The sequence below is a fragment of the Chrysemys picta genome, chromosome 7 (genome assembly GCF_011386835.1).
Source record: "Chrysemys picta bellii isolate R12L10 chromosome 7, ASM1138683v2, whole genome shotgun sequence".
Lineage (NCBI taxonomy): Eukaryota > Metazoa > Chordata > Testudines > Emydidae > Chrysemys > Chrysemys picta.
Genome location: NC_088797.1, coordinates 37,359,960 through 37,386,150, shown reverse-complemented (window position 1 = coordinate 37,386,150; position 26,191 = coordinate 37,359,960). Strand labels below are relative to the sequence as shown.

The following is a 26,191-nucleotide window of genomic DNA, read 5'->3' as shown; positions in this document are numbered from 1 at the left end:
AACTTGACTCAAGCCAGGCTCATTCTCTGCTCTGCCTCTGCCTCCCCAAGAGGAACACTCCTAACCCACAGCCCCTGCAGCAGCAGGTCCTCCAGCCCATTGGAGCCAGCCCCCCTACGCCTGGAGTCAGGAAGCTGGGCTCAGAGGCCACTTACATCAAAGTCAGGGAGGGAGATGACGGACGTGAGCAGGGCCGCGCTGCTCCTGATGGCCCTGGCTCTCTCTCGTGGCACCCTGGACACGGTCCAGTAGTTAATGTGCTGTGGGGAAAGGAGGCAGCTCAGGATTGATGAGGGAGTGCATGTGTAGTGCTAATGGCCTCCCCATCCCAAGGGGGCTGAGACATTGCATGCGGTGGGGGTGGAATATCTGATTCATTGACTGCAGAGCTTTAGAAGGGACTCTTGCCCCCAGGACGATGCTTGTATCCTGCAGGTCACAACTTGTCATTGTCTCTCTAGATTGGGACAATGCTCGGTGTCGGGGCTGGTCCCATCCTCCCTGAACTGCTGATTCCTGAACAGCTCCCCAGGAAGGAGACAGACCCCTCCCACCTCCCTGGTTCTCAAGTCCTTGGCTGGGTGAAGGGACTGAGTGTGAGCACAATCCCCGCAGGAATCTCGGGGCCCGTCAGAGACAAGGGCTGATTCTCTGGGGCCCTCCTGTTTCTCTAGGAATGAGGTTGTGGCTCTTCTCTGAGGACCATCTTCTGGATCTCCCAGGAGGGGTTCAGACTCTCACTCCACAAGCCAGACGGGGGCCCTCTGGTTAGCGCTCAACACAAGCAGGCAGAGCTCTGGGTGAAGTCCCAGCTCCTTCCTTTGTCCTTCAAGGAGGAAAGGCCTGACCCTGCATTGCACTGACTGCCCTGACCAAGGATGGCCACTGGGGGCCCAGCTAGGAGGACAGACTGGAAAATGGATCTAAGAGTTAAGGTCAAATTGCCCCACCCCCTCATCGGGCTCACCTCCAAGATGTAGTGGAGCTTGTCCGTGTCTGGGGTCTTTGCCAGCAGGTTCCCCAGCATGGCGTCCAGAAGGTCTGGTATGACCCTATGCAGATCCTGCAAAGCAAGGGAGAGCCATGGGTCAGAGTTAGGGAAACTGGGGCTACACCTGCCACAGGATGGGAAGAGGGGTCTCTGGGAAGCACTGGTGAGACCCCCCAAACACATATCCTGGCCTCTCTCATTCACATCCCACTACAGGCAATTAGCAAGGATTCAGGATAACAGCTGGCTGATCTACCCGGACTTGGTTGGTGTCCGTCTGCGTGCCCAGGGTGAAGACTGCGTGCAGGGTGGCTCGGAGGAGGTGGGTCTCCAGCTCCGGCTCCAGGGCAGGTGTCATGGTGCTGGCAAGAGAGAGGAGTCGGTATTAGACTGCGCAGTGCGGGGGTGGGACTGGCACCAACACGGACATGAAACTGCAGGGAAATAGGCAGAGGCTGGCGAGAATGGAAACTGAGGCACTGAGCCAGGGAATGATAAGGCCAAGGTTTCCCAGACTGACAGTGGCAGGGCAGGAATGGTGCCTGTTCCCTGGACCCTGCTGCCCCTCCTGTATCTGATCCTGGGAGTCAGCCTCTCCCCAAAGCCATTGCAATGTGACTGGAGTGAAAAGAACAGAGCAGCCAGGAGAGGGAGTGACCCTTCCCCCCACCTCTGCCAGAGGAGCCACCCTTGGGAGGTGACCTGGGAGTGGGAGGGGCAGTGACTCCCAGCCACGGGCCTGAGCAGCACCCGGGTTAGGGGAACCGGACGGGAGGGTCTCGGTACCTGAGGTTGGCCACAGCAATGAGGGAGTTGGCCAGGACGGCGCCAGGTGGAGAGTGAGGAGGATGCTCCTCAATGAGCTCCTGTGAGACGCAAAGGAGACAAAGGAGCGTGTGAGATTTGGGCCTCACTGACACTCCCCAAGGAGGAGATTACACAGCCAGCAGGATCCCCCCAGCTGCCTCCCGCTCCTCCGATTCCTGCCCACTAGTTCTCCTGTCTCCTCTCCCCAATCTTCAGCCCCAGCAATCCCTGCCCTCAGCTGCCCTCCAGCACCAGCTATCCCCCAACCATCGGCCCGGGGAGACCCCTGCCCCTCCCATATCTCTGTCCACCCTCCAGCTGCCGGGCTCCGTGTCTCACTCACCACAATCCTCTCCGCCACAGCCGCCTTCGAGCAGTGTGGCTCCAATGTGTAGTCCCCTCTCTGCTGGGCAGCGAGGCACGCGGGGTAGATGGAGTGCAGGAACACGAGCTTCTGCGCCTCGTCCTGCGCCCACCAGGAGTGGGGTTAGGGGAGAGAGAGCCAGTTAGTCAGGGTCCTCCTTGCCCCAGCCACACCAGCTGCAGGACTTAGGCCTGAATGGGGGATAGTGGGGACCTGCCTATTGTTCAAATCACCCACGACTCCTCCATAATCAGGGTCAGGAACTGGGACAGTGCCTGTTGGGGGAGGAGACCCCGGCTGGTGTGTGACAAACACCCCCATCTTGGGGGTCCCAGATCATGAAGGAGAAAGGTCCCCATTAGGGCCAAGACCTTCTGCAGGGGGTCAGGATGCTTTGAAGGAGCAGGACAATCTCAGTTTCAGCACAGCTGGGGAACGTTTGTACCTTTTCTCGGGCATAGAGCAGCTCTCAGATGTTCATGAGAGCAGCCTCCTCTGTTACCAAGTCTACCCGTTCTTCTTTCTCCTCGTCGTCCTCGGAGTCCCTGGCGGACGCTGCACCAGGGAGAGAAGGGGACAAGGTGACTCCTGCTGCCACTCGGGGGAAGGACAGGGGCATGGTGGGACAATGTGTCCCCTTCCCACCTCCGGGACATAGGGCAGATTGGGCCCCACACTCCCCCCTCTCAGTGATGGCATCAGGAGCCCATAGCAAAGAGACCCTCCCCACTGTCCTGGACTCCCTGGGAGGTGCCTCACCCCACCCCCACCCAATGGAGCACCAAGGACCAAAGTGGCAGCATCTAGTGTCCGTGGGGTTCACATGGCTCAGGCCAGACACCTGGGCTGGAGACCTGCCCCCATAACACTGCTCGAGGGCCTGGGCCCAGGGTGTTCACAGCCCCCTCCTCACCCCTCCCCGAGCCCAGCCTGGCTCCTCACCTAGAACAAAGCAGAAGCGTCCGTCGGCCAGGCTGCTCTCCGAGTCGCAGGCACTGCTGCTGTCGGATGGGGAGCGGCCCGAGCTGCTGGGGCTGGCAGAGGGATCCTCCAGCTCCTGCCCTGGGGAGGCTGGAAGGTCCTCACTGACCGAGCAGGGCGATGCCCCCTGTTGGAAGTTGGGGCTGGGCTCCTGGGGCCGCTGCTGCCCACACACCAACAAGCCCCAGAGCCACCCTGCCCGGTTCCGCCCCTGGGCTGGGTCCTGCCTGCCCAGCCGCAGCCTGGCCCAGCTCCATTTTGGCCTGGGAGGTGATGCTCCCACCTCAGCGCCTGTGCCGGGAGTGGGTTTCCTCCGCCAGAAGGCTGGGCACTTCCACCTCCTGGCGCGGCCGGGAGCTTCTTCCCCTCCAGCGGGGACGGAGGGGCCGCTTCGCTCCTGGGGAAGATGGTGGCTGCTTCCCTCAGGCTCTGGGGCCACCTGCAGAGCCTTCTTCCTGAACATCCTCAGGAGCCTGGCTATCCTGGAACCCAGCGGGGAGCAGGCGTGAGTCTGGGGTCAAGGCAGCCTCTCACTAACCAGCCTGTTTGGTCCCTCCCCATCCCTGCCCCAACCAGAGCAGCTCCTCCTCCCCCCACAGGGGTGCAGGGAGGGCAAGCTACACACACTGGCAGGAGTTCATTGCATGATCTACTCCCCCTCAATGCTCCCCCTCGTCATCCCTGGGGCTGCTAGAACCGGGGAGTCTCGTCCTTTTCGAACACTGGGGTCAGTCACAAAGACACTGGTCACTTTGGAGAAGCAGCTCCCTCCTGCGACCCCAGATCACACTCACACCCCCACACCTCCCGCCCAGGCTAGAGAAGGAACAGAACCCAGGCAGGGCCGGCTTTAGGCCGATTCGCCTGATTCCCCAGAATCGGGCCCCACGCCTAAGAGGGCCCCGCGCACTCACTTCGGTGGCAGTCGTCTTCGGGGGCCCCACTCCCCTGGCCAGAGCGCCGGCTGGAGCGTGGCAGCCCCGTGGCCCCGCGACCCAGGCCGGAGCGCGGCAGCCCTGTGACCCCGTGACCCCAGCTGGAGCTCCGGCGGAGCGCGGCCAGCCCTGCAGTCCCGCTCTCCTGGCTAGAGCTCCGGCCGGACCACGGCAGTTCCGCGACCCCGGTTGGAGCTTTGGCCAGAGCGTGGCTGCCCCATGGCCCTGCGACCCTGGCTGCAGCTCCGGCCAGCCCCGCGGCCCTGCAGCCCCAGCCGGACCGCAGCAGCCCTGCAGCTCCACGACCCCGGCCGGACCGTCGGCCGGACTGTGGCAAGCCCCGTGGCCCTGCATTCCTGGCCAGAGCGCCATCCGGAGTGCGGCAGCCCCGCGGGGCCACCTCCCCCAGCTGGCAATCCGAAGTGCCGCCCCAGGAATCGGGCCCCACACTTGCTAAAGCCGGCCCTGAACCCAGGAGTCCGGATTTCTCCTGGGAAACCATTCCCCACTTCAAAGTCTCTAGGCATAGCAAGGCCAGGGCCCCCTCGGTTCCCATTGATTTCCATGCTCAGCAGCTCACTGGGGCTGGCGCAGCTCACAGACTCTCAGCCTGGGGAACAGTCTCCCACAAGGGAAGGGCTGGGAGCCCCATTGCTGGGTCCTTGCCAAACACACTGGAGACGGCTCTGGGGAAGCCCCTTCCCGGTCTGAGAGCGAGGGGTTCCTGGGGGCTGTTTGCAAATCCAATCTCCTTTGGGAGAGATTCTCTCCCCCTCTTTCTGCCTCTCCCCAGACAGACAGGGGACGCCACCGAGGAACCCTAATGCCACTTACATGCTCTGGTGACGGAGCGATGGATGGAGGATGTTCAGGGTCGTCCCTTGCCCTTCTCCTCACTCTCCTCACTCTCCAAGCAGGCTGGAGAGGGTGGTGGTGGGCTGAGGAGTTCCCCTGCCCAGGAAGCAGGCAGGGTGATGGCACGGGGCGATTGGCTGGCTGTGAAAACAAGAGTCTGTCTTATTGCCAAGGGACAGAGAAACTCGGCCAGCAGCAGGGGGTGCAGAACACCGCCCTCGTGCAGGGGTGACAGCGCCACCGGGATCCCGACATCCCAGCACTTTACACACCTTCCTGGAGCCTCCCGACCCCCCTGGGCTGTTGGGACTGCGACCCCAACCCCACTGATGAGAACCAGGCCTGGGAGGGGAAGCTACTGGCACAGGGTCACACCAAGTGTCAGAAGAATGGATGGAACCCAGCAGGCCTTCTTTCCAGGCCCCTTCGCTAACCACTGCTGCACACTCCCTCCCACAGCTGGCAATTTCAACCAGGCCCCCATGTCCACTCCCTCTGCCTTTGAGAGGGAGTGTGCTCCGCTGGAGTGACTGGACCAGGGGACTGGGAGCCAGGACTCCTGAGTTCCATTGCTGGGTTTCCTGTTGGTTCCACTGCTGGGTGTTTTCCTTTTCCTGTGGGACTTTGAGCAAATTGCTCCCCACTCTCTGGCTCTGTCCCCAGCAGTCAAACGGGGATTTCATACTTTCCCACTATTGGAAAGTGCTGGGAGAAGCCCCCAGCAAAAGCTGCTCTGACAGCGCTAAGCAGCATCTGCCCATTGAAGGTAGGAGCGCACTGCCCAGGAGGAGGAGTGTTTGGCTCTGGGGTTTCACTTCAGCCCAGTCTAGAGAGAGGGGCCCAGCCATGGAGTCTGGCTCAAGAAGACCAAGTCTCCAATTTGTTAAGGGTGTTTTGAATTCCAATCCTGTCCTCCAAAGTGCTTGGTGTCATTTGCAAATTGTAGAAGCATGCTCTCCACTCCATTTTCCAAATCCTGAAGGAAAATATTGAATACTACCGGCCCCTGGACTGATCCCTGCCGGACCCAGTAGGTACACCCTCTCCGTTGGACAGCCAGACATGGAGAAGGGCTCTTGGAGTCTGAGCTTTCAACCAGCTCTTCAGTCACATTTCACTGATTACATCTAGACCACATTTCCCTCGTTCGCTTGTTAGAATGTCCCATGGGACTGTGTCAAAAGCCTTAGTGACACCAAGAGAGATCACATCTATTGTTTACCCACCTCCACTAGGCCTATAACCCTGCCAAAGAAGGAGCTAGGATTGGTTTGGAATGATTTGTTCTTGACAAGTCCATGCTCACTAGTAGGGTTACCATATTTTAATTTTTAAAAAGGAGGACACTCCATGGGGCCCCGCCCCAACTCTGCCCCTTCCCCGTCCCCAGCCCCGCCCCAACTCTGCCCCCTCCCCTGAAGCTCCGCCCCCTGCCCCCCCCTTCCCTGCTTCCCGCGAATCAAATGTTCGCGGGAAGCCTGAAACAGGGAGGCAGCAGGTAGGCTGGAGCGGGGTGCAGCGCGGCTCAGTCCAGCCCCCCTGGCCGAGCGGGTCCCTCCGGCGGCCGGCCGGCCCAGGCCAAGAGGCTCTGTCCCCGGCGTCTCCCGCCCAGCTCGGGCCCTGGGGTGCCGGCCCCCGGCCACGTGCGCCCGCCCTCGGCCGAGCACCACACCAGCCCCCGGCCCAGCACCGCGCCGGCCCCGAGCCGAACACCGCGCTGGCCCCCGCCCAGCACTGCGCTGGCCCCGGCCCCCGGCTGAGCACCACACCGGCCCCCGGCCCAGCACTGCGCCGGCCCCCGGCTGAGCACCGCGCCGGCCCCGGCCCCCGGCCCAGCACCGCACCGGCCCCGGGCCCCAGCCGATCACCGTGCCGGCCCCCGGCCAATTGGCCGCGCCCCCAGCCCCGGCCTCCGGCCGAGCACCGCGCTGGTCCCCGGCCAAGTGCCCGCACCGCCAGCCCAGCACCGCGCCCGCCCCGGCCCCGTGCCCCCGGCCCCAGCCCCTGCCGAGCACCACGCCTAGACAGCAAGGCGGTGGCAGAGCCAGAAAGAGAAGCCACCAGTCCTGACTTCTGTTCTAATGGACAACAAACCCCGCAGAAGAACGGCAGAGGGGAACGTAAGCTAGTCCGGTCCGGTACAGTATAGCGGCAAGAGCCAGTATGCCATGCCGGACTGGACCGTCTTCCGCGGTGGTGATTTAAAGGGCCCAGGGCTCCAGCCACCGGTCTCCCGCGGTGATTTAAAGGGCCCAGAGCTCCGCGGTGGCTGGAGCCCTGGACCCTTTAATTCGCCCCTGAGCCCTGGGGCTCCCAGCTGCCCCTGCAGCTGGTAGCTCTGGGGTGATTTAAAGGCCCTGGGGCTCCCAGCCATAGCTGGAGCCCTGGGCCTTTAAATCTTGAAAGGCCCCGCCTCTTCTGGTTGAGGCCACAGCCCCGCTCAGGACTCCGGCGGAATGGTAAATCCTTTAAGTTCCTTTCACCCCTGGGCAGGGATAGAGCCCAGGAATCTAGATGGTGGGGAAATTTCATTGAAACCGTTTCTGTCAGAAAATCCCATTCAGACTAAACCAGTTTGTTTCTTGAACTCATAACAAGTGGGATGAAAGTTCTTTGCAAAAAGATTTTGTTGCAAAACAAAAGCATCTCCTGTTTGTCACAGTGTGTTAAATTGTCTCCTCGCACACCAAGAGGAGACACTTAGATCTCGAGAATTAGATAAGATGCTCCAGTCTGAGCTAAGTAGTTGCTGCTCTTATCAATTTCAAAATAAAAAAATACAAATAAAATAAACTATTTCAGCTATTCTATTATGTCACAATCTGATCTGAGTAAATGTGATAGGACACCTCATATTATGCACTCCTCTCCAATGGATCTCCATCCTCCACCCACCGTGAGGTAAGTAGGAGCGGATCATTATTATCCCTACTTGAAAGACGGAGAAGCTAAGGTTGAGAAAGGAGAATTGACTTGTCTTAGGTCACACAGCCAGTCGGTGGCAGAGTTGGGAATAGGACCGAAGAGCCCTGATTTTCAAACTAACTATCGGATCTTGAATTTCCTGAATAAAGTGCTCTCAGATGAGTTCCAGACCAACAACAGTGCACAGTAATTATTCAGCAAGTATTTTAGGAGAACTGCAAAGTTAGAAAGAATCATGAGCTGCTCAGAGACAATTAATGCAGAGAAGCAGCAAAATTCATCAAACATAGAACTGCTTATGACTTATTTACTTGGTCTTAAAAGAGAACAAGGACCTGAGTCTCCTCCCTGTCAATAATCTCCTGCTCAGCCAGTCAGGGTAGAGGCTGAGGACGGGAGGCTGAGGGTTCTCACCAGAGAGCCCAAAGGATGGCTCCTCCGGCTGTGCCGTTCCGCCCTCGCGGCCCCCCCTCATGGCTCCTCCGGGCGTGCCGTTCTGCCCCCACGGCCCCCCCCCTTGGCTCCTCCGGCCGTGCTGCCCCCCCTTTGCGTGCAGGAGGTCAGCGCCGGCCAGGCAGGCCAAGCTTCAGAGCGGAGCGTGAGCCCCACCCGCTGGCGCCATGGTAACCCCTGACTAAGGCGCCACTTTTGGAAAATGTGCTGAGGGGAAGTGGCTGCTTCCCCTGCACCCCCTCCCCCAGCTACGCTACTGGTGGGGATCACTGCCGGGGCACTATTTCAGCCCCACATTTTTGGGTGGACCTCCCACCATGGGAGCTGCAGAGCACTTCCCCACGACACACAAACACACACACCCTGGTGTTGGGAGGGGAACAGGGGAAAGGACAAAAGAAGCAAGAGAAGAAGAGAAAGGAGGGAGGGATGGAGGAAAAGGTGAAACAAAAAGGACAAACCCCAATGTCCCCAGTGATTCTAAGGGACAAAATCCCAGGTGTGGAATAAAATTCTGCCTCCTCAAGCTCGTGTTTTCCATGCCTAGAATTCACTCTCACCCGATGGATCAGACTGAACAGGTTTCAAACCTCAAGGAGGCTCTTACCTTCTACACAGGGATGTCTGCTTTCTAGTACAATCACGAAAAGGGAAGGAGAAAACTCGAAAGAGGTTCCTCCTGCCGCTCACGTACGTGAACCCGAATGTTCTCTCAGTCCTCAAAGAGAGACCTCGAGACAGAGACTTGCTGAAGCAAAGCCACAGGGGTCTCTGAGGTTTCCCTGGCCACTCGCCTCTGTCCTGCCTGGCTGATGTCAGCATCTCTCTGTGAGGTCACCACCTTTGACCAATAGTCTGAGGTCCTGCAAAAGGCCTTTGTGATGTCACTGCCACGCCCCTCCCTTGCTGTGCTAATGTCCTGCCCCTGGCCAGGCACTTGGGAGCTTTGAGCTACTCCCTGTGGATCACCCCACAGGCGTGTTCATTCTAGGAAGCAAGCCGACTAGACAGTAAAACCTCAGACGCTGCTCCCAATGCTACACTCAGTTTTTCAGAAATTAGTAGACTTGATGGCCAGAAGAGACCATTAGAGCATCTAATCTGACCCCCTGCATGTCACAGGCCTCTGTATGACACCATAGCTACTTTGGGGGCAAACACATTCCAGAAAGGCATCTAGTCTTCATTAAATGACAGCAAGAGAGGGCGAATCCACCACTTTCCTTGGTAGCTTGTTCCTGTGGTGAATCATTCTCGCTGTTGAATATCTGTGCTTTATTTGTAATATGAATTTGTCTCTTTTCACCTTCCAGCCACTGGGTCTTGTTTTGCCTTTCTCTGCTCAATTAAAGAGCCCTTTAATACCCAATCTTTTCTCTCCACTAAGGCACTTCAACACTTCAATGAAGTCACCTTTCAATCTTCTTTTGATAAGCTAAAGAGGTTGAGCTCTTTCAATCGCTCACTAGAAGGCATTTTTCTCCAGCCCTCAGAACATTTGGTGGCTCTTTGCTGCCCCAGCTCCAATTTCACAACATCTTTTTCAAAGGAGGACACCAAAACTGGATGCAGTATTCCAATATCAGTCTCACTGATGCCGTGTCACCTCCTGTGATGCTATTGACATAATCTGTAACTGTATAGATCACCGTTGTGACCACTGTTATATATTTGCAGCCAATATTGTATAAAGGTTGTCGTGGAAGGGGTCTATGGAGAGGTTCTGATTGGCTGATTATAATTATGCTATTTGTATATGTCTATCAGTTTTGTAGTTGACGTTATGAATATTGGCTTTATACTGTTTGTATTTCAAACTTGTGCTATGCTTCCGGGGAACACCCCAGACAAGTTGGTGTTAGTTCTGCCTAGCCTGCTTGATGGCCCACTGAGGACCATGAGCTATACAATTGATCCATTGAGAGAAGGTAGATACACCTTGTGACTCAGCAAGGCATGCAGGGACCTGCCTATGGACAGAACTCTAAGGTTTTTCTATGCCACATGCTGGATAGAGTGTCCTTGGGACAAAGAAAGCAAAGAGCACACGGCAAGAGACTATAAAAGCTTGATGCCTCGTCTCCATCTTGTCTTCAGTCCTGCTTCATACTTCTGGAGGGACTTTGCTATAAAAGGAAGCTCTATACAAAGGACTAAATGACCCATCCCAGCTGTGGATGTACTCCAGAGAGTTGATTTGAACCTGCAGTTTATTCTATCACTGCTACAAGCCTGAACCAAGAACTTTGCCATTACTGTATGCAGGGCTGGCTTTAGGAAGTGCGGGCCCAATTTGAACATTTTAGGCGGGGCCCCGACAGGGATGACTAAAAAAAAACACACGTAAAAAACACCCTTTTATTTCTTCCATGTATTATTTACTTTCCATAACTATATAAATAAAATAAAAATTGTATATTACATACATTGCTAGCTGGAGGCAGGGCAGGGGCTGACTGGAGGTAGGGTCTGCCTGGAGGCAGGGCAAGGGGTGTGAGGCTGGCTGCGGGCAGGGCAGGGGGTGCGGCACTGGAGGCAGGGCAGGGGGTGCAGCAGGGGCTGGCTGCAGGCAGGGGCTGGCTGGAGATGGGCTGGTGGGGGTAGGGGGTGTGGGGCTGGAGGCAGGGCAGGGGTGCAGCAGGGGCTGGCTGCAGGCAGGGGGTGCGGGGCTGGCTGCAGGCAGGGACTGGCTGGGGTAGGTGGTGCAGGGCTGGAGGCAGGGCAGGGGGTGCAGCAGGGCGTGGCTGCAGGTAGGGGGTGCGGGGCTTGCTGGAGACAGGGGCTGGCTGCAGACAGGGGGTGCAGGGCTGGTGCGGGCAGGGGGTGCAGCAGGGGCTGGCTGCAGGCAGGGAGTGCGGGGCTGGCTGCAGGCAGGGGCTGGCTGGAGACGGGCTGGTGGAGGCAGGGGGTGCGGGGCTGGAGGCAGGGCAGGGGGTGCAGCAGGGGCTGGCTGCAGGTAGGGCAGGGGCCCCCCTAGTTCTACCACCCTGGCCCTTTAAATAGCTGCCGGAGCCCTGGGGAAGCTGCGGGGCTCTCACGGCTATTTAGAGGACCGAGGCAGCAGAGGTAGCTGGAGCCCCGGCACTTTAAATAGCCCCCGGAGCCCCTGCTACCCCAGGGCTCTGGTCCAAGCACTAGACTCCTCCCCATAAGCGCCATAGCTCCCCCTTCTCCTCCACTGGGTACATAAAACTACAAGTCCCAGAATCCCTTGCTTCCCCCGTCCCACCTCCTGAAGGGGCAGCCAATGGGCCGGAGCCGTTTGCTGATTGGCAGGTGCGCGGACCAGTGGGTGCCCCTCACTCCCGACCGGCAGCCCCTCTGCACTCACCAGCTGCTTCACAAATAGTCCATATTCCCTCCTGGCAGCTTCTACTGCTCCTCTGTTTGCCTTCTATCTCATCTCTGCCATCTCCGCCATCTGTGGTGGGAGAGGGAAAAGGGTAGGGGTGGGGATGGGATCCCCTCTGAACTGGGAGCCCCCCTTCCCCCACTCACCACCATCTCCTAATTCCTCCAGGACCCTGCTTGCTGCTGTCACCCCCCCATTGGTGCCCCACTGGTGCTCCCTTTGTGGTGCCCCCTCCTGGCCCCCTAGTGCAATTGGCCAATGGCGGGTGGACCTGGGGTGAGAATGAACTGAAAACTGTCGGACTGGGATTTGGGCTTTCAGACCTCCCTAACCCCTTTGTATTGTTTTCAAATCAGTGGGGAAATGAGGGGAATCACCCAAAATTGTCCCCTCTACACATACGGACTGTATCAGGGGAGGAGAAAATCTTTAAAACAAACACAAAATATGAAAATCAATTTTTCTCCTACTTGTTGAAAATGAAAACCAATTAAATTTGTCACTGAGTGATGCAGAGGGTAGCTCGGGGCGCAGGAGCCAGGACCGGGTTATTTATTGACTGACGTCGATGGGGTCAGGGCTGGATTCTGATCTCGGTGACCCCGCTGTAAATCAATCAACCTATGTGTCCTTTTGGACACTCACCTTCTCCCCATTCTTCCCAATACACCACCTCTATCTAATCTATCTATCTATCTATCTATCCCCATCCACCCCCTCTATCTATCCCCACACACCCCCTCTATCTATCCCCACACACCCCCTCTATCTATCTATCTATCCCCACACAACCTTCTCATCTATCTATCTACCCCCATCCACCCCCTCATCTATCTAATCTATCTATTTATCTATCCCCACACGCCCCATAAATCTATCTATCTACCTATCTATCCCCTTACATACAGAGGTTCCCAGTGCTGAGGGCTGGGACAGACCCTTTACCAGAGTGAGGTGTGATGGTTCCTTCCCACTGTGTGTCCCCCGCAGCAGGGGCTCCTGATCTGAACATCCTGCCCTCCTCTCCCGCTCATTCCCCTGACCTGGGGTGTTGGTGCCTGTCTTGTTCTGGGCCATCTTCTGTCCAAACCAGGCCCGCAGCCAGTGCCCAACCCCCCCAATCAGGTCAAAGACCCCAGCCCCAATCCCAATGGCCACTGCTTCCTCCAGCCCCACTAGAGCTGCACCCGCCCTGATGCCTACTCCGATACCCGCACCCACCACTGCCAGAACCCTCCCCCCCTCCGCCCAATGTACAGGCCCAACCACTCGGCCTTCTTCACTTTAAAGCGCTGTTCATATCGCGGCAGGAACTCCGCCATCTGCTTGTCCAGCTCCTTCTTCAGCTCCTCCAGGGCCGCCTGTTTCTGGGGGTCCTCGCCCCGCAGCTCCCCCCCCGGCAGCGCTCCAGCAGCTCCTGGCGTTTCCGCTCCAGGCGTCGCTGCATCTCCAGGGGCTTCACCCTCAGGCAGCTGCTCGTGCTCTGGTGGTCACGGTCCTGCCGGGATGGGGAAGTGATCGGCCATGAGGGACGAGCACTAGCGTTACCCAGCCACAGGGGGCGCCGCCTCCTCACACACCCGCAGCCCCCTCACTCCCGATCCACAGCCCCCTGCTACCTCAGCCTTGCCTCCCCCCAGGTATGCTGGTGCCCCTCACTCCCAATCCGCAGCCCCTCTGCACTCACCAGCTCCTGCACAAATGGGTCATATTCCCTCCTGGTGGCTTCTACTGCTCTCCTGTTTAACTCCTGTCTCATCACTGCAAACGCCTCAGCCATCTGTGTGGGGAGAGGGAACGGGGTTGGGGGTGCGGATGGGATGGGCCCATCTCTGAACTGGGAGCCCCCCCACAGTCACCACCTTCCCCACATTCATACAGGACCTGCTCCTCGATATCAACTCCGAACTGGTCCCCAACCCCCCACATTTCAATAGAGCCAGAGGGCAGCACCTCGACCCCACAGCCATGAGCACCTTGCTGCCACCCCAGTGGAGGTTGGTTCTCTGGCAGGGCTTCCTGCAGGTCCCCTTATCTCTTGGGTGCTAGGAGTCCTCGATCAGGACATTTGGTGGAGCTGTTGTGGTGCCCCCTTCTGGGCTAGTGTGATTGGCCAATGTTAGAAGGACCTGGGGTTCGGGTCAATAGAACCAGCCCCCCCCCCCCCAAATCCAGGCTGGAAAGAGAGAGGCGGAGGGAGAGGTGACCTGGTACCTTCATGGAACCAGCCCCCCCCCCCCCCAAATCCAGGCTGGAAAGAGAGAGGCGGAGGGAGAGGTGACCTGGTACCTTCATGGGTGAGGAGAAGTCGTAGCGTTGGGTCTTCCAATATCGGGAGACGCCCTGCAGGGAATAACGCCCGGGAGAACTGGGATCAGGGACAGCTCAGCCCCTTTCCCTCCGCTGAGCCCCTTCCCGCTCCCTGCAGCCCAGCGCCCCCTACTGAGCACTTATACTAAAAAAAAGTAAGTTAGGAGCAGGGGTCCCAGGAGGGGGCAGTCAGGGGACAAGGAGCGGGGAGGGGGGTCGGGAGTTCGGGGGGGGCTTTCTGGGGGGGGTGGATAAGGTTTTGGGCAGTCAGGGTACAGGTAGGAAGTAGGGTCCTGGGGGGCAGTTGGGAGGGGGGTCTTAGGAAGGGGCAGTTAGGGGATAAGGAACAGGGAGGGTTAGGTAGGGGGTGGGGTTCTGGAGGGCAGTTAGGAGCAGGGGTTCCAGGAGGGGGCAGTCAGGGGACAGGGAGCAGAGGGGTTTAGATGGGTCAGGAGTTCTGAGGGGGGCTGTCAGGGGGTGGGGGTGTGGATAAGGTTTGGGGCAGTCAGGGGACAGGTAGGGGGTAGGGTCCTAGGGGGCCAGTTAGGATGTGGGGAAGGTCTCAGGAGGGGGCAGTCAGGGGACAAGAGGCAGGGAGGCTTAGGGAGGGGGTGGAGTCCTGGGGGGCAGTCAGTGGACAAGGAGTGGGGGGGAGGGTTGGGGGTTCTGAGGGGGCAGGAAGTGGGAGGGAGTGGAAGGGGCAGGGGCGGGGCTAGGACAGGACGGGGGCGGGGCTAGGACAGGGGCGGGGCTAGGGCGGGGCTCCTCCCGTCCTCTTTTTTGATTGTTGAAATATGGTAACCCTAAAATAGCTTCCTTCCCATCATGCAGTGAGCTGAGTGCTGACTGGCCGAGCTTTCCTCCAGCTGGCGTGAGAGCAAATTCACCCTCTCAGATCCCTGGGCATTGGGTGGGGGAAACTGAGGCACAGAAAAGGGAAAGAACATGCCCTGGCCTCACCCTACTCCCCCAGCGCTGGGCTCTGGTCCCAGAGCACCAAAGTCTCCTCTTTTTCTGCTGGAGACTCCCCAGTTTCCCACCCTGGGATCCCTCCCAGCCACCGATGTGCCCGAAAGGGGACCGGCTCTATTTGTCCTACAATCAGTGATGTCTCCTGAGCAAGCATCAGGGCCAGCCCAATTCGTTTTTTCATCCTAAGTGGACAACCCCCCACCCATGAAGATAGAAAATGGGAATTTTGTTTCCCTCCCTCTTTGGACGAAATCTATCAGGATTTCATCCACCGAAAAGTTGCCAGATTCACAGGGCAGTTGGGGTTTTCCTGCAATCCCCAGCTGCTGGAGGCATGGGATTGCTGCGCTGTGATAAGGCAAAGCAGTGCGCATCACAAGCACAAACTAACCCACGGAAAGAGCCAGCCCCCTAAAAAAGAGGGGTTCTATATGTTTGCTTGCTTGTCTTTGGAGCCCCTTCTCCAGCTTCTCCCTCCAGTGGCAAGGGCTGGAAAAGTGGCTCCAAAGACCAAAGACCAGCAAGCAAACTCTTTTTCGTGTGTGTGTGTGGGGGGGGGGGGGGGGGGGGGAGTGAACATCTGAGGGGCCGACTCTCCTTCCATAGATTAACTTGTGCCTGTAAATGTCCCAATCGGGCTAAGGCAAGACAAGCCATTGTTCTAGGGGATTCCACAGGCCCAAGGGTTTGCCCGGGTTTTAACTGGTTGAACTGGTCAGAGTTTGACAGTGTTTCAAATCACGCCATGAGCCACACCCAGCGTTGGGGGTAGATTAGCCGCTGTCTGAGCCTATCTTTCTGCTGGACAGAGAGCAAGGGCTGAACTGCCCCTGTCCCGCACCCCCACCTGCTGGGAATTTCCACCCAAGAGAGGCAAGACTTCTCATGTGGACTTGGCAATGCCCTAGCACAGTTAGGGAGGGTGAAACATGGGGAACAAACAGGGATGATCCTGCCCCATGGGTGGGGGGATAGACTGTGGGGGACAATCCTGCAACCTGGGGGAATAGAGCAGAGGGGACGATCCTGCCCCTTGGCGGGGGGGATAGAGTAGGGGGGACAATCCTGCTCCTTGGGGGGGATGGACTAGATTGGGGCAAAAACCCTCCACATGCCCTCCCCCCTCCGCCCCCTGCTCTTAGCCGGCCAAATCTCCGCTTCTCTCCGTGCAGGCAAAATTTTGTCTGAGAAACAAAAGCGTAACTCCCTGTGTCTTATCCTTCCAGCAGCCCAGCTGGCGGGGGTTTGAAGGTGGGTGGGGCGGCCCTGCACTCACATTGTAGTGCGAGGGGGGAGGAGGCAGTGTGTGTGTAGGAGGGGAGCACAGTGGGGCCCGGAGAGGTGGGGCCAGGCTGGAAAAGCAAGTGACAGAGACTGGAGGGTGCAGAGACTCTTCATTCCCCAGATCCCCACACGGGCTCTTCGGAGCAGCAGGGTCTGGAAGTGCACGTGCTTTAAAGAGCACTGAAAGTGCCAGGAATTGTTACCAACCTTGGCGGGGGGGTGGGGGGGGGGCGGAGAAGGAGGGGGACAGTTTGGCCAGAGATACACCCCCTTGTGAATTACTGGATGTTACCATTGTCTCTCCGTCCAGAAATGACATCCTAACTGCCTCTTCTCAGAAATGAGGTATTTCTTAGAACTGAAAACAAAAACCCTTAGCAAATATTCAACTCTTTCTACTGCTGGGTAATGGTCACCTGGGACTGAGATGCGGTCACCTCTGGGGTGGAACAGCTGAACAAGAGCAGCACAGCAATACTACATGGGGATGGCTCGCCCAGCGCTGAGATGCAGCTGTCTCTGGGGTGGCTTCTTCAGATAATGTCATCTTATGAATGGGTCCTTTATCTTTGGAACTCACTGCCACATGAGCCCTGCTATGTATCCTGGAGCTCTTTGCTGAAGCTTTTTACTCCTGTTTGATGGTCCCCTGTCTGGTATTTCCCAGGTTTTGGTTCTTTAGATTAAGGGTGAACCACTCAATAAGACTCATAGACTTTAAGGTCAGAAGTTCACCTACTCTGACCTCTGGTACATTGAAGGCCACAGAACCTCACCACCCACTGCTGTAATAGACCCCGAAGCTCTGGCTGAGTTACTGAAGTCCTCCAGTCGTGGTTTAAGGACTTCAAGTTACAGAGAATCCACCATTGACACTAGTTTAAACCTGCAAGTGACCTGTACCGCATTCTGCAGAGGAAGGCGACCCCTCCCCTCAGGTCTCTGCCAATCTGACCTGGGGGAAATTCCTTCCTAGTCCCAAATATGGCGATCAGATAGACCCTGAGCTTGTGGGGGAGACCCACCAGCCAGACACTTGAGAATGAGTTACTATAGAGAATTCTGAGCCCTCCCCATCTAGTGTCCCATCACCGCCTGTTGGAGATTTTTGCTGCTAGCAGTTACAGATCGGCTACATGCCATCATAGGCAGTCTCGTCATCCCATCCCCTCCATAAACTTATCAAGCTTAGTCTTGAAGCCAGTTAGGTTGTTTGCCCTCACTGCTCCTCCTAGAAGGCTGTTCCAGAACAAACTAACTTCTGCCTGAGTCTGTAGTGGGCCTCACACAACAGCTATCAGAGAGGGGCAAGCTGGCCTCAGTCCATCTCAATGTGGTGCTAACTCTGAACCCTACTAACGGCAAGCCACTTCTCAACACCCCACATCTACACTTTGGATATCAGGCTGGGAGGGAGGAAGGCAGTGATCAGACAATGAAAAGTTACACAGCCAGCTGTGAATGCTGTTGGGTTTTCTCAGAGTGCATCACGGCTGTGACACCCTCCACTCTGCATTGGGTTTGTTTCCTGTCTGACGCGTGTGGAAATCGAAAGAAACATGGGAATGGCTCTTTCTGGGAAAGAAAAGATTTAGCAGATTTTATCTGCTGTCTAGGCATGCAGCCAGCATGAAGCCACTCAAAAAGCACTGAGTTGCAGCTGATGCTGGGGTGGGACAGCTGGGTAACAGCTGCAGAGTCGCACTGAAGTTCTCAGTGGGGACCTTGCTGTCACCAAAGGCTGTTCCAGGGGAGCATCTCCTTTGGGCTTTTACTGCCATTGGCCATGATACACTGACACTCTGGAACCCTGTATCCCTCAGTAGCACACAGTCTTCACCACTGTGATATGATTAGGAGATGTTTTGTATTATGCATGCCTTGTGAGGTGGTATGTAAAATGTCTGGATCTGTTGAACATTAATAACCTGTTGGATTGGATGGCCCATCAGGAAGAATCCACTCTCTGAGAGACTCCTTGGAGAGGGCACTTAGTCAGTGGGGTACTGCCTGACCCCCATGACACAGCAACGATCTTTCTAGCAACTGAAAGAGTATAAAAGAGGGACAGAGACATCATAGAATATCAAGGTTGGAACAGACCTCAGGAAGTCATTTAGTCCAACCCCCTGCTCAAAGCAGGACCAACACCACCTAAATCATCCCAGCCAGGGCTTTGTCAGGCCTGACCTTAAAAACCTCTAAGGATGGAGATTCCATCACCTCCCTAGGTAACCCCTTCCATTGCTTCACCACCCTCCTAGTGAAATAGTGTTTCCTCATATCCAAGCCTGGACTCTGTGACTGCATTAGTCCCCAACAGGGGAGTGTGGCAGGAGAGGACACAGAACATGTCTACAAATAACTTTTTCTGGACTGCTGAGGTGGGGGGAGAGGCCAGATTCCATCTGGCGCTTTAGGACTCTGAGGACGCTCTGGGATCGGGAGCGAAGTCTCTGGAGTCTCGGGAGGTGCAGGTTTGGAGACTTGTGGCTCCTACCTAGTCCAAAGTAACCTGCCGTGCTCCCCCACAAGAGCCATGTTTACAGGCAACACTGCCTCTCTCTTTCCTTGGCCAGATGGATCGTGTCCTTTTTCTGGTGGCTCGTCCAGAAAAGGAGGACAAGCGCTCACTACTGCTACCAGCTGAGGGAGTTGCTGGGTTGAGATCAGCTGGTAGAAGGAGGCAATAGCCCCCGCATCTGGGACTTCAAGCCCCTAGAGTGACCTCTTACCTTTATAGACTCCCCCCCGCCCCCACTCATACACAGCTATTTTAAAGTTTAGCCTGATAGTAAAGAGACCCCTTTTCAACCTTCACCACACAAGAGAGAGTCTGCAGCATTTGTCATTAACTATTTATTTCTCCTCTCCTGGCTCCCAGACTGCTTCTCCTCCCTACTGCTGCCAGCCACCTTCGAGTTCTCCCTCTTCTCTCCCCGGCTCTGCTCACTTGAGTGCAGCAGCTCAGCGGATGGTCCAGCTTTACTCTTTCACTTCCATTCTTCTTCACTTCTTTGGGTGGCTGCATTTGCCATTGAGCAGGCTGATGGAAATATCTGAGTGCTCTGTCTAGGCCAGGGGTCTCCAACACACGGCCTGCGGGGCTATTTCTCTAGGTAAGCGGCTCTAGGCCACAGCCCAATGCCATCCTGCACCCCAGCCCTCTGCCGTGAGCCCCCTGCCTGCACCCCAACCCCCTACCTCACCCCTCCAGCTCCCTGCCCTGAGCCCCCTGCCTGCACCTCAACCCCCTGCTGCACCCCAACTCCCTGCCCTCAGCCTCGTGCTGCATCCCACATCCTTCCTGCACCCCAACGTCCTATCCTGAGCCCCCTTCTGCATCCCTCATCCTTCCTGCACCCCAACATCCTATCCTGAGCCCCCTTCTGCATCCCTCACCCTTTCTGCACCTCAACTCCCGCCTTGAGCCCCTGCCACACCCCTCTTGCCCCCTCTCGGGGCAGGGCCGGGGGCAGCGAAGGGGGGGTGTCAGTGATGCGGCCCTCAGGCCAATGAACTAGTCCTCATGCAGCCCTCGTGGTCATTTGAGTTTGAGACCCCTGGGCTAGGCTCACAGGCCCAGCAGCTAAAGCCAAGCCCCACTGAGAGCAGCGGGAGATTAGCCTGGATTGGCAGGAGTAGAGGCTTGGCCCATGGGGACCCCAGGCACTGCCGCTGCTGCCACCTTCATGGTGAAGCCTCCAACGCCTCGCCAAAGGGCTCTTCCACATTCTGCAAACTGGCCTCACCGGCTGACTATCTAGGAGAACAGAAACCCTTTGTTAGAGCTGGAGAGGCTCTTGCCACGGCTCCCTGAGGGTCACAGTCAAACACCTGCGAGTCTCTAGGAGGATCTCAAGCAGTTCCTTGCTCAGGCACTTGGCACCCACTAGCAATGGTCTCTGACAGCGGCATTGGCAAGGGGAGCTCAGCAGATGGTCCCCTCTATGGCTTCCTGAATGGAAGGGAGGTTGGTCTTGTCATTTAAGGCCTAGTGTCAGAGTCAGGGCTCCTAGGTTCTCTGACTTTGGAAATGGGTGGAGTCTACTGGTTGGAGCTGGACTGGTATCAGTCCCACGCTTCCTTCCTGCCTCTGTCAGGGACGTCGTGTGTGACCTTGCAGCCAGTTGCTTTCTATCCCTATGCTCCAGCGAACAGGGATAATACTGACCCACCTCAGAGGGGCTGGCAGGGGTCACCAGCGTCATGACTCTAGTTGGAACGAGTTGTGCTCTTGGTAGTGAAGGGCCCAGATTCATTCCCCATGGATGCCCAGGGTGTCTGTATTGTGGCCATGGTTTGACTCACCTAGCATTACAGGTTGTTTAGCCCGGTCCTGGCCAGGCGTGGTGCATCTGCTCCTGGCCCTCTCATCACACACAAGAACATGGCCCACCAAGGATAATCCATCAGCTCCCATCTGGTGTTCAGCTCCAGGATGCATGGGGAGCCCTAGCCGGACCATAGAAAGAGGGGGGGGGGGTGTTCTTTGGTGGAAACTGCTGGAGCTTCAGCCTCTGCTCCCACCTCCACCCACACGCTGAGGGCTTCAAAAGCGGTGCCTGACCCCAGGTCAACAAAGTAGCTGAGCTGAGGCCAGGGTGGGGCTGATCCTAAGAGAAGAGCAGATTTCTCCTCTGCTCTAGGGAGATTCCCATAGGCAAGGCAGCTGGGGTGGGGGTGGGGCAATACAAGCACTACCCCTCAGCCCTTGAATAGCGGGCAACTAGGACTTTGGGAGCCAAGGGACTGGTGTATCTTGCTGGAGATCAGAAAGGGGCATTGAAGAAATTGTACCAAAGTCAATGTCACGGCTGGGTCAAGGGCAGCCAGACCTACTGGTCAGAGCCAGAGTCCACACTCACATGACAGGAGTGGAGAGTCAGCCGGGTCAGGATACTGGAAGATCAGCAGCAAAAGACAAACGTGCAATCACCACCACAACTCAGATGCCAGGAAATCAAGCCAGGGGAGCGGCAGCAGAACCAGGCAGCGCACGGTCCAGAACCGGGAGCAGGCCTGGTGTTCAGTCAGCTTCGTGTTCCTGCTGCTGTCTTACGCAGGGCCGGGGGGCCAGTGAGCTTTCCTGGGACTCCTCCAATAGGACCTCAGGAGTGGAGCCTCAAACTGGGGCTGAACTTCATGGGTCCGAGGTAAGCAATTTTCAGCAGGCTTTGAGGTGGAGGGTTGGAGTGTGGCTGCTCCCATGAACCCTGCAGATCTGGGTCGGAGACCCCTGGGTCGTGATAGTGAGTGATCTCTCCCCGCTCAAACCTCCTGCAGCAGGAAACAGTCTCCAGGATCCTGGACACAGCCTCTGAGAATAAAATGAGGATATCATGATGAGAAATAGGGCTCTGTACCAGGGCTGGGATCCAGGGACAGGGAAAGCTCCCAGCAGTGCTATGCATCGGGGATGCCATTTCTCCCCCAAGAGACCCACACGCCCCAAGAAGTAAATGGCTCTTACCTTCATGAGGGACTGGGGTCTTCCTTCTAAGCCTCTTTGAGAGCCGGGATTGCTGGGACAAGGTGACCTGTCCCCACTGCTCCCTGATGTGGCTCAGCTACAGGAAGCGCCCGTCAGGGAGGCTGTGCCAGATCCTAGGGCCTGAAAGACAGCTGGAAGGAGGCTCCTATTCCTGTCACACCCAGAGACCCCATAGAAGGGCCAAGGGGAGAATAAAGGGCAGAAGGTGAAGCTAGCCCTGAGCCTCTGTCCCACCCCCACTCCTCAAAAGTGGAGCTTTCCGAGCTCCGGTGGGGCTGTGGCCCTGACACAAAGGCTTTTCTGCACCATATGGGGCAGGAAGAGCTCTGCCTGGGCGCAGCGGGAATGGGGGGGGGGGGGGGGGGTAGACCAAGGAAAGGGGGGAGGGGAGTGGGTGCAAGGGAAAGAAGTCCTGCCCCATATGAAGGAATTTGAGGGGCAGAGGGAAGAACCCTGCTCCACAGAGAGGGGAGAGAGTTTCTGTGAGTGCCAGGGGGCTCCATTTCCCCTTCCACTAGCTCCCCTTCTCGCTCTCCCACTCAGAGGGAGGCCACTCCAGCTGGCCCAGTCTGGTCCAGACCAGAGTCTGCAGGGTAGCAGTGGGCCCACAATAGGGCTGGGAGATTTTGACGGGGTTGGGACTCACCAGCATGGCGCCTCCCGCTGGTCGCTCTGGGAGTTAGCTCAGGCCATGGGGAATGCCCTCTGCTGGCAGCGTCCCATCCGTCTCTTGTCCTCCGTTAGCATCTGGAGCCGCGTTGCTCACCGCTTGACGCTGCCCTTCAGGCCACTGCCCCTCCAGCAGTGCCCACTAGTCCATCCTCACCGCATTCCAGGGGGCGGGGGTTAGCAACAGCCCTTGCACCTGCCTCGGTGGCCAACTGCAACCCTCAAAGTCTAGCCCCTTGTCTCAAGGGCCGGTTACAATTTGTCTCGGCCACCGGATGGCCAGATGCAGTACTGCCCAGCCCAAGATGCTAGTCTCCTGCTCTGGAGACAGACGTTCCCCCATGAAATTCTGGGGCAGACTACCTGCTGTTCTCCTGGGCAGCCATTATATAGGGCCTAGCCTAGCCCTGATTGGCTGGCTCTAATCTCGGCCCTGATTGGCTCTCAGTAGGCCCTTCCCTGATTGGCTGACGGCTTGCACAGCCATTCTGGCCTACTCTAGTTCCCTCCCACGTTGGGGTGGGGCAGCTGTCCCACCACAAACCCTCCCCCTTAAAAATGCTCATGGGGGAGGGGAGGAAAGGGGTCCCTATCACTCCAGCTTCCTTCGTAGTGGGCCCTGCAGGGCATCCCTTTCCTCTCGCAGGCCCTCCAAAGTCTGGAGCCAGCTGCTTCCCACCTGTAGGGTCTGGGTTCCCACTGTAGAACGCCCTGGTCCTACGTGGGTTCCTACTTCTGTTTGGGTTCCCACATGGGCCCTCCTGGCTCCTAAGTGGGTTCCCTCATTTTGGTGGGGCCTCTCTGCCCCAGCCCCTTTCTCTCTAGGGGCCTCCGTCTTCACCACCCCTTCTCTGTGGCTGGTCTCGGACCGAGCCCTTGTCTCAGACACTCCCCCTTTCTGCCTCAGTGGGCAGTGCCTCTTTAAATGTCCCCGTTGGTGGCAGTGGAAGCACTTTCTGGGTCTTCCCCCTGCCACATCCCTACTCCTGCTTGTTTGGGCCCTAGCCCTTCCTTCTGGGCTGGCCCGGGCCTTGGGAGTCCTGTAGGGGCACTCTCTCTTCAGGTGCCCTGGCTCCACAGACCCAACAAGCTGGGGGCCCCCCTGTTACTCTCACAGGGGGTGCCTTTTCTGGGTGGGGCCTCTCCTGGCTGGAGCTTCGGCGGAGCGTGGCAGCCCTGCGACCCAGGCCGGAGCGCTGCAGCCCTGTGACCCCGTGACCCTGGCTGGGGCTCCGGCGGAGCGCGGCCAGCCCTGCAGTCCCGCTCTCCTGGCTGGAGCTCCGGCTGGACCATGGCAGCTCCGCGACCCCGGCTGGAGCTCCGGCCAGAGCGTGGCTGCCCCACGGCCCAGCGACCCTGGCTGCAGCTCCGGCCAGCCCCGCGGCCCCAGCCAGACCGCAGCAGCCCTGCAGCTCCACGACCCCAGCCGGACCGTCGGCCAGACAGCGGCAAGCCCCGTGGCCCTGCATTCCTGGCCAGAGTGCCATCCGGAGCGCGGCAGCCCCGCGGGGCCACCTCCCCGAGCCGGCAATCCGAAGTGCTGCCCCAGGAATCGGGCCCCGCACTTGCTAAAGCCGGCCCTGTCAGGGAATATTGGTGCTTTGATAGTATAGTGGTAGGAAAATTAGAAATTCATTAGAAAAGACTGGACAGGGAGTGTCACGTTAAATTAAAAGAAAGCATATCAGTATTTTGCTTTTTGAAATACTTATTTTGACCTCCCAAATAATCAGTTGAGATATACTAAAGTTCTTTTCACATCCTGTTTAGTTAATTATTTTTAAGAACCAAAATCTGAGCTAGTCCTCTCACAAAACTAAGACACAGTCCCTGCCCCAAGGAAGACACAATACAAGGTCTTGATCCTGGAACCTGCTTCTTTTTCTGTCAGCCATGGAAGGACAGATGGACAGACCTAGAATACAATTAAGTGCTTTATTGTCTGCTTCTCTTTCAAATTATTACAAGTTCCTGGTTGTCACAGAAATTGTTTAGTTGACCTTTCATGGATCAGTGCTAATATACAGCAGCCAAATGGGTTTTTCCAAAAGCATGTAATCCTTAGAGGCTTTGCTTTTCAAATTCTCTCTCTCAGAAGGATTATAAACTTGGATTTCCAACTCCAGACAGGCGCGCGCTCTCTCTCGCTCTCTCAGACACACACACACCACGAGAGAGAGAGAGAGACACTTTAATTTAAAAGAACAGATAAATGTTACTTTTCAGTTTATATGAGAGTCAAAGATGGTATATTTATCAAATTGCCATAGTAAATAAAGAGCTAAAGAGATTAAACTAGGCAGACAGGCAAAAGTGAGTCCCCTGCAAGAATATTCTTTCTTAAACCCCATAGCTTTCTGTCTGATTCTTTTCCTTTTTTTTTTTAAATGTCTGCAATGGAAGTGTAATCTTTTTATGTAGCGTTTCTCATTGAATAAGCTTGGTGGGCAGTTGGACTATATTTTGAATGAGATGACGTTTTACTATGCATTCTAGAGAGAACTGTTTAATAAATCAATTCTTGGTTTGCATATATATAAAAATATCATTTAAAATCCTATTTATTACAGGAATGTCTGTAGAAAGATAAATGTGTGTTTGCACTGAAGATAATGTTAGGAAAAAAACACTCGGTACATTTTCCACAGGGCTAGGGAGCTGTGTTTGTCACTGTTCTTTAAGATTTAATCCACTGAGTTTTGAGGTGCAACAAATATGCCCCCTAAGCTTTGGAAAGGCGAATCTGTGGCACATGATGCCAATTCCTCAGGTACAATACTTTCATGGTTTGGGCCACACCAGGAGGCAGTTCCAGAAGTGGGGACAAAACACAGACTCAAAAGAGAAGCTTGAAAAGAGGTTTCAGAGTAGCAGCCGTGTTAGTCTGTATCCGCAAAAAGAATAGGAGCTTATTTGAGCATAAGCTTTCATGGGCTACAGCCCACTTGAAAAGAGGAAAACAACAGGGGGAAAAGAGCAGGAGGGGCTGGCAAGGGGAACAGGAAACTAAGATAGGAGTAAAGAAGAAGGATGGGAGGGAGGATGTGGAAGAAGCAGAATGGGGAAAGCTGGAATGGAAAACCATAAAAGGGAAAATATTCTTTTGAAAGGGATGCCCTTCCTCAGAGACAGTATGTGATGGGAGAAGGATGGGACATAGTGGGCAGAGTAGGGGAGTTCACTTTCTATATCTATTCCTTTTTACATAAATACGTAAGTAGTACAGGATTCTGGTCCCAGTAAGAATCTCAGAGGAGTTGTAGTTTTCTGGCAATGTCTCATTTCAACCAAGGTCACCCCAACTGAGTTTATATGCACAGGCCTCAAATCAGGAAAGCATCCCTATTCTGGGCAGCACTTCACCATGTGCTTATCTTGAATATTGTGTTTAAACCCCACTAAAGCAATAGGACTTAAGCATATGTTTAAAGATACAGACATGCTAAAGTGCTGGCTTGGGTATCGATAGACTTAAGCATACTCTTAAGCGCACTCCTGAATCTGGCCCTGAACTTGCCATGGCTTGAGAAGCTGGTGTTTTCAAAATTTTGTTTTTTAAACAATTCTGTTAAATTCTCAGTAATAAAGCAAGAGACACCACTGTGGTATAATTACAAAGCACAAAGGGAAGTACGTAACACATGATCTTAGTGGCAAAGCAGGTATGTCTTGAAGACCTTAGGGTGAAACTTGGCCCCACTGAAGTCAACGGCTAGACTCCTACTCACTATCATGGAGTCAAGATTTTGTCCTTGCTAGTGATTTCACACTAATGTAAGTCACAAGTAACTCCACTGAA

At 56.2% G+C, this 26,191-nt stretch overlaps 2 long non-coding RNA genes across 2 annotated transcripts; both read right to left on the bottom strand.

Annotated features, from left to right (window-relative positions):
* Positions 1–911: 911 nt before the first annotated feature.
* LOC135972921 (uncharacterized) lies at positions 912–3,765 on the bottom strand. Its single transcript, XR_010589543.1, has 5 exons — positions 3,105–3,765; positions 2,608–2,717; positions 2,142–2,264; positions 1,778–1,857; positions 912–1,353 (listed from the first exon to the last, which is right to left on the bottom strand). It is a non-coding gene; the product is annotated as an uncharacterized LOC135972921 (long non-coding RNA).
* A 9,149-nt stretch (positions 3,766–12,914) lies between these two features.
* On the bottom strand, positions 12,915–14,182 carry LOC135972920 (uncharacterized). The gene is made up of 3 exons (XR_010589542.1): positions 13,953–14,182; positions 13,351–13,443; positions 12,915–13,161 (listed from the first exon to the last, which is right to left on the bottom strand). It is a non-coding gene; the product is annotated as an uncharacterized LOC135972920 (long non-coding RNA).
* Between the last annotated feature and the right edge of the window lie 12,009 nt (positions 14,183–26,191).